General features: G+C 41.3%; 1 protein-coding gene across 1 annotated transcript in view; it reads left to right on the top strand.

Moving 5' to 3' along the window:
- The first annotated feature begins 502 nt into the window (after positions 1-502).
- The window catches only part of LOC109904830 (protocadherin-16), a 184,590-nt gene continuing 176,399 nt past the window's right edge, over positions 503-8,693 (top strand). The window contains exon 1 of the mRNA XM_020501959.2: positions 503-977. The gene's annotated coding sequence lies outside the window, so the exon portion shown is untranslated. The remainder of the gene's footprint in view (positions 978-8,693) is intronic.

Raw genomic sequence — 8,693 nt, 5'->3', positions numbered from 1 at the left:
ACATATTCTATTGAAGTTCTTCACACCCTTTATTGTCTGAGGGGGAAAACCCTTCTGTTCTCATAACAATGTCAAACTTGTCATGGAGGTCTACTGTAGCATAGATTTGTTATGGTCCAAATGTCCCTTTTCTTTTTCAGTGATGTTGTGTAATATTTGTTGATGACAAATACGTTGTTAATGACAAATGTGTTGCTAATCCATTACATAATTGTGTTTCTGAAACATGGAATTTACTTCACTATGCCAAAAAGGTCCTTTTTTTTCCGAAGACAGGTGGGTCAGAGTAGCCCAATCAGCTCATCAGGTTTGAGATATTTAGAACCCAAAGACATTCTGATGATATACACTTCTCTTTTACATAGCTTGGTGGCACCAGAGTTCAGAATTCGCCTCTCTTCTCCTCTGCTCTCTCCGTGGCATCTCTTTAGCACAGCGCTGTCAAACAACATAACCGTACACTTCTTCACTTGTTGAATAAATTAGCTCAATCTGAAGGAGGGCCGTCCATAGCAATAGAGAGGTGTCGGGTTTCACTCCGTGCAAGGAGAGGCAGCAGCGGCAGTAGCTCTGCAACTAGACGCTCCAGTAACTGTTAGTGTGGATGCTGTCCCGATTCCCGAGAAGTTGATAACGTTCTGACTACAAAATTGAAACCAAAGAAAGGAAACGTTCGCGGAAAAAGTTTTTTTGAATTGCATATCCCTCGTCACCTGTACCTGATAGGGGACAGAAGCAATCACAAGAGGAGGTTGCTGGAGAGAAAACGCATTCACCATCCAAAAGGAAACATTCTAAAGGATACCGCTTTGTCTTTCTGAAATGGATATCATTTAGTGTTTTTTTTAAACTTTAATTTAGATTTGTAATCTATCTTTTTTACTCCACAAGGGATTCGTTTGAAGAAGAGACCGTTAATAGTTGGGATATTTGCTAACAGACGTGCGCTCAAAGAGGCAGAGAAGAAGCAGATGAATGTAAGTCCTTGTTGCGGTGTTTTGCTACTGTCAAATGTCTGTCTCACCTCGCTAGCTGAAGACAACGTGGTAATAATTATACATTGTTGAGATACATTTGATACATTGTTGCGATACGTTCATACATTGTTATACATTGCACTATAGTTGCATGGACGTTTTATGAGGCTAAAGCTTGAGAGAAAATCTTAGCATGGTTGTCATGTCCAGAATAGAGACTATTTTCAAGCTTGGATGCTTTTAAAGCTGAATATTTTATTTTGTCTTGTTCTTTTTCTTCTTTTTAATACACTTTTTAAAAACTCTTTTGGGTCCAAAGTGCAAAAATACGTTTTGTAGAATTGACTCCAGGAAATTAGTTTAAACATGGTATTTGACGCTGATATGTTATACAGTTATCACATTTACGCTCAATTAAATCTTTACACTTCAATTGATGTATATTTGAGAAGTCAGCAGGACCTATGGACAGGACAGCTGTCAGTGATATTTAGGTCTTGTCACATTATGTGTAGGCTGATGATTATCCCGACTGGTGAAACTGCTATCGACAGGCAGGCAGAACGGTGGAACCGCTGCCTGAATAGTGATTCTCATTCTAACCCAAACCATCTGGTCCTGACAGAGTGCTCTCCTCTCCGCTGCTCGCTGCTCTCTAACTCTGTGATTTTGCTTCCCTCTGTGGGGGGGAGGGGGGGGGGGGGCAAGAACTTATTTCAGACGGCATAACACTAGGCTACTGCTGCCAACTCTCCACGAGGGGGGAGCTTTTTCTTGAGAAAAAAAATGCATGTGTGGGCTATTTAACAATAGGCTCTACATTATATTGCATTGTATGCGAGAAAAGAGAACACGAGGGCAATGTCTCCCTACCGTAGACTGTAGGATCTATAGCTCTAGCTGAGATCTTAAACTGTAGGTTATCCTATTTCAACATTTTGAACTTAAAAAAACCTTTCCTAGCAAAAACGAATTATGTAACAAAGAATCGACACATCGATAGAACTATATATTTCTAGCTGCCCTTGCTTTCCCAGTTAATATCATTTAAGACATTTTAAAGAAGGCAGAGTCACACAACCACACACCACTAATATGATTATAACAAAAACACATCAAACCTTTAAAGCAATTGGTCATGGTTTTCCGAAATGATTGAGAAAGTAATATTATGTTTTAGATTAGAATTCAAATCTGTGGTAGGCTACCCGTCATGGTCCATACTGTTTTAGAGCACATTTTCATTGGCAACGTCACCATAACCAACAGCATCAATCTCAAACAATTAGTTGAATAATACTCTCTCCACCAGTCAAATAATTCACTATGGTGTCACTCCACTGTATTGGGGTCCTTCCCAAATGGCACCCTATTCCCTATATAGTGCACTTTATAGGGCTCTGGTCAAAAGTAGGCTAGTGCACTATATAGGGAACAGGGTGCCATTGGGTCTTTTTTTTCTTTCCCCTCTCTCTACAAAACATTCCTCTCAAATTGTTTTATCCATGGAATTCTATTGTTGGCTGGGGTGTAATGCTGTGCCATTGTGACATAATTCAGTGTTCGTCCTGTACTATATACTGACAGTCAGAAGGTTGTAGTAGGTCATATGCATTACAGTGTCAACATGGCTCTGTTCATTAGGGTGTGAAGTGAATCACTGTGTTCCTGGCAATCCTTTCACAAATGTCTAATTCATTCATTTGAACTCAATTGGGTTCCATATCCCTTAACAGATTGTTTGCATTTGAAATGGCACCCTATTCCTTTTATAGTGCATTACTTTTGACCAGAGCCCACAGGTCTCATCTCATAGGCTCATAGACCATATTCTCTGACCATAAGGCTCTGGTCTAAAGTAATGCACTCGATATGGGGAATAAGGTACCCTTCCGGGCTCAGCCTCTATCTGTTAGTATGCTGGTTTCCATGGTGCTCCAGAGTCATCCTCCTGCTCTATTGTCCTGGAGCACTGTCTGTAAGACCAGTATGCTGACGTTCCTCCCCTTTTCTCTCTCTCCACCCATTCATCAGTTAAAACACTATGTTGGGGGTTTCCCTCCTGGGTGTCAGTGTTGTGTTAAAGCACCCTGCAACACGTTGTGTACCTATGTCACATCGTATCCATTTTGAAGGGAGAGCCAAGGAATGTTCCTGGTCCTCATCGATAATAAGAATAGTTAAGGTAACAATGACCGTCATTAGCCCCCGCTGGAGAGGAATGCCAAATACATCTCCTTTCAGTGAAGCCCCATGTGAGATAGATAACGCCAAATGATACAATGAGCTTTCTTATAGAAACAGAGGGCATGCCAAAAGACTGTGCTAGCTCACTGAGCTAAAGCCTACAGGATCTTTGGAGTAGAGGTCGACCGATTATGATTTTTCAACGCCGATACCGATTATTGGAGAACCAAAAATGCCGATACCGATTAATCAGACAATTTTTTAATTTTTACTTTTTATTTATTTTTTGTAATAATGACAATTACAACAATACTGAATGAACACTTATTTTAACTTAATATAATACATCAATAAAATCAATTTAGCCTCAAGTAAATAATGAAACATGTTCAATTTGGTTTAAATAATGCAAAAACAAAGTGTTGGAGAAGAAGGTAAAAGTGCAATATGTGCCATGTAAGAAAGCTAACGTTTCAGTTCCTTGCTCAGAACATGAGAACATATGAAAGCTGGTGGTTCCTTTTAACATGAGTCTTCAATATTCCCAGGTAAGAAGTTTTAGGTTGTAGTTATTATAGGAATTATAGGACTATTTCCCTCTATACCATTTGTATTTCATTAACCTTTGACTATTGGATGTTCTTATAAGCACTTTAGTATTGCCAGTGTAACAGTACAGCTTCCGTCCCTCTCCTCGCTCCTCCTGGGCTCGAACCAGCAACACAATGACAACAGCCACCATCGAAGCAGCGTTACCCATGCAGAGCAAGGGGAACAACTACTAGAAGGCTCAGAGCGAGTGACGTTTGAAACACTATTAGCGCGTGCTAATTAGCTAGCCATTTCACTTCGGTTACACCAGCCTCATCTCGGGAGTTGATAGGCTTGAAGTCATAAACAGCGCAATGCTTGACGCACAACGAAGAGCTGCTGGCAAAACGGACGAAAGTGCGTGTTTGAATGAATGTTTACGCGCCTGCTTCTGCCTACCACCGCTCAGTCAGATACTTAGATACTTGTATGCTTGTATGCTCAGTCAGATTATATGCAACGCAGGACACGCTAGATAATATCTAGTAATATCATCAACCATGTGTAGTTAAGTAGTGATTATGATTGATTGTTTTTTATAAGATAAGTTTAATGCTAGCTAGCAACTTACTTTGGCTTACTGCATTCGCGTAACAGGCAGTCTCCTTGTGGAGTGCAACGAGAGGGAGGCAGGTCGTTATTGCGTTGGACTTGTTAACTGTAATTTGGAGGCATGAGTGCTAGGTGTATTTTCTAAGAGTACCGTGATGATGAGCCATTAATTTCCTGAATATGATTTTGCAAGCAGCCATTGGTTACATCTGTGATCCAATCACAGGAGACTAAAGCCAAGGAAAGAGTTGTGTTAATGCCAATCACAGTAGAGTGGCTGGACTGAAGAGAAAACTGTATACAGTTTACAAAGAAAACACTGACGGAAATTATGCAGAATTGTTGGAGGAAACCGCAGACGAAATCCTCGGAGGGGCTTTTATGACAATCCAATGATTATGTCATCAGTCAAGTCCCAGAAGATCCATGATGAGGTAATTATTTGACTCTATTTGCAGTGTGCCTGGGGTGATGATGAGGATGAAGGGTTTATAACATACTGTATGGAGGGGAGTGAACACAACAGCATACCAGAGCTAAGACTTTCTGATTGATTTCCTGGTTGTTGTTTTTTACAGCCGTAACAGAGAAGTATATATTAACATTGTATGAAGGCTAACTACAGTAATAACAGAGGTATGCAGCTACATTGTACATTGAAAGTGTCCAGCTCAGTCTTTGATGGTCATATCTACTTGGCAGTCTCTAGTCTTGGTCTGACATAGCAAAGCCAATCAATTATGGATGTTCTGGTTGTTTTTGTCAGGATTGTTGTAACAACACAGCCAGAAAATGTTCCACTAAGACTGACCAGGCAGGCCCTAGACTGCATCCCAAATGGCACATAGGTCCCGGTCAAAAGTAATGTACTAGATAGGGAATTGGTGCCATTTGGGACGCAGACCTTGTCTTGGCTCCTGGTACGGTTTGTCATAGTTTTACTGGCCCCTGGTGTAACAGAGCATCTGCTCAATAGACGAGTTGGCCAGTGTAGCCTTTGAGTCTCTGGACTGGCTTTCCCATCATGGACCAGGGTTGAGGGGTGTGTACAGTACAAACACACGCACGCTAGTGGTTTCAGGAGACTCTACCTACCTACAGTACCTACAGCTAGGTGTTTATAGGCCCATCCTCGTCAGTGTTTCAGACACTTAGATTGAAGACTAGACAATGATTTCACAAGGCATGATCTGCTTAGCATGTGTCTGTTATGATAGTAGGACGCCAAACGTCTGTTAGTATGAACTATGAATGGTTGGTGGTAAGTTCATCTTTAGAACATCTACCTCTCCCAACGTCAGCAAAACAAAGGAGTTGATGTTGACTTCAGGAAGCAGAGGAGGTAACATGCTCTGATTCACATCAATGGGACTGCAGTAGAGAGAGTCACACGTTTTAAGTTCCTCTGTGTCCACATCACAGAGGACTTGTCATGGACCAACATCACCAACACCATCTTGTCAAGAGGGCGCAAAGCATCTCTGCTTCCTAAGGCGGCTGAAGAAATTTGGCATGCTCCCTGGGTCTAGCGACAGCGCCCTGACCAGTTGTATCACGGCCTGGTACGGGCATTGCTCCTTCCATGACCTCAAGGCCCTCCAGCAGGTGGGGAAGACGGCCCAGTACATCACTAGGACCATGCTCCCACCCATCCAGCAAATCTACTTGAAACGGTGCCTGAGGAAGACCCACAGCATCATCAAGGAATCCACACACCCCAGCCACGAGCTGTTCACTCCCTTACTGTTGGGCAGACTGTATCGGATCATGAGGTCTGATACCAACAGGCTCAGAGACAGTTTCAATCTGCAAGCCATCAGACTGCTGAACACTTGAACGGGACTGACCACCTGCTCTGATTCTCCACACCTTAGCACACATGCACTCACTCATGCACACACCCACACAGACAAACACACACAGACACATATACTCATGCTACACACATTACAACTCCCACTACCAGACTATTATTATACTGCTTAGTTATAAGACTGGCCTCCATCCCCCCTTCCCCCAAAACACTTGTAAATATTGGACTATAAATAGTGTATTATACATATACTAAAATGTTTATTCTATTCTACTGAGCCATTTACTTTACGTTTGTATTCTTCTTTTATTATTTATTGTTGTTGCATTGTCAAGAAGGAACCTGCAAGGAAGCATTTCATTGGACGGTGTATACCATGTGTATCCTGTACATACGACTAATACAACTTGAAACTGAAACTGAGAAGATGCTAGAAGATGTCACAACAGATAACTTCGGGTCAGTTGCATTGGTCATCAGTTAGTATGACACAGTCTATTACTGTAGTATAAATTGCACAGTTTATATTTGATGACGAGATTAGTTCATCTTGTGATTGTGTTAACTAGGGATAATAACAGACCTATATGTCGACACAACAGATAACTGTAGTAATTGCTAGTTGCAGTTGAAGTGATACATACACTACCATTCAAAAGTTTGGGGTCACTTAGAAATGTCCTTGTTTTTTAAAGAAAAGCACATTTTATGTCCATTAAAATAACATCAAATTGTTCAGAAATACAGTGTAGACTGTTAATGTTGTAAATGACTATTGTAGCTGGAAACGGCAGATTTTCAATGGAATATCTACTTTGCCAGCATCCCTGAGTCGCCTCTTCACTGTTGACGTTGAGACTGGTGTTTTGCGGGTTCTATTTAATGAAGCTGCCAGTTGAGGATTTGTGAGGCATCTGTTTCTCAAACTAGACACTCCAATGTACTTGTCCTCTTGCTCAGTTGTGCACCGGGGCCTCTCAATACTCTTTCTATTCTGGTTAGAGCCCGTTTGCGCTGTTCTGTGAAGGGACTAGTACACAGCGTTGTACGAGAACTTCAATTTCTCGGCAATTTCTCGCATGGAATAGCCTTCATTTCTCAGAACAAGAATAGACTGACAAGTTTCAGAAGAAAGTTATTTGTTTCTGGCAATTTTGAGCCTGTAATTGAACCCACAAATCCTTATGCTCTAGATACTCAACTAGTCTAAAGAAGGACAGTTTTATTGCTTCTTTAATCAGAACAACAGTTTTCAGCTGTGCTAACATAATTGCAAAAGGGTTTTCTAATGATCAATTAGCCTTTTAAAATGATAAACTTGGATTAGCTAACACAATGTGCCATTGGAACACAGGAGTGATGGTTGCTGATAATGGGCCTCTGTACGCCTATGTAGATATTCCATAAAAAAACAGCCGTTTCCAGATACAATAGAAATTTACAACATTAACAATGTCTACACTGTATTTATATCTCCTTCCAGACTCACATCAAACATCTCCAATCCAAAGATAAATCTAGAATTGACTTCCTATTTCGCAACAAAGCATCCTTACTCATACTGCCAAACATACCCTTGTAAAACTGACCATCCTACCGATCCTCGACTTCAGGGGTGTCATTTACAAAATAGCCTCCAATACCCTACTCAATAAATTGGATGCAGTCTATCACAGTGCCATCCGTTTTGTCACCAAAGCCCCATATACTACCCACCACTGCGACCTGTACGCTCTCGTTGGCTGGCCCTCGCTTCATACTCGTCGCCAAACCCACTGGCTCCAGGTCATCTACAAGACCTTGCTAGGTAAAGTCCCCCCTTATCTCAGCTCGCTGGTCACTGTAGCAGCACCCACCTGTAGCACGTGCTCCAGCAGGTATATCTCTCTGGTCACACCCAAAACCAATTCTTCCTTTGGCCGCCTCTCCTTCCAGTTCTCTGCTGCCAATGACTGGAACGAACTACAAAAATCTCTGAAACTGGAAACACTTATCTCCCTCACTAGCTTTAAGCACCAGCTGTCAGAGCAGCTCACAGATAACTGCACCTGTACATAGCCCATCTATAATTTAGCCCAAACAGCTACCTCTTCCCCTGCTCCTTTGCACCCAATTATTTCTATCTCTACTTTGCACATTCTTCCACTGCCAGTCTCCAGTGTTTTAGTTACTATATTGTATTTACTTCACCACCATGGCCTTTGTTTTGCCTTTACCTCCCTTATCTCACCTCATTTGCTCACATTGTATATAGACTTATTTTCCTACTGTATTATTGACTGTATGTTTGTCTTACTCCATGTGTAGTTGTTGTACTTGTCGAATTGCTTTGCTTTATCTTGGCCAGGTCGCAACTGTAAATGAGAACTTGTTCTCAACTTGCCTACCTGGTTAAATAAAGGTGAAATAAAATAAATAAATACAATTTCTGATCAAATTGATGTTATTTTAATGGACAAAAAAATGTGCTTTTCTTTAAAAAACAAGAACATTTCTAAGTGACCCTAAACTTTTGAACAGTAGTGTAGGTAGTCAATTTATGTGAAGTCTAAAGCAAGCTTGCTACTAACGGC

The sequence above is a fragment of the Oncorhynchus kisutch genome, linkage group LG15, assembly GCF_002021735.2.
Source record: "Oncorhynchus kisutch isolate 150728-3 linkage group LG15, Okis_V2, whole genome shotgun sequence".
Classification (NCBI taxonomy): domain Eukaryota; kingdom Metazoa; phylum Chordata; class Actinopteri; order Salmoniformes; family Salmonidae; genus Oncorhynchus; species Oncorhynchus kisutch.
Note: the sequence above shows the minus strand (reverse complement) of the source record. Positions and strands in the feature narration are given on the sequence as shown.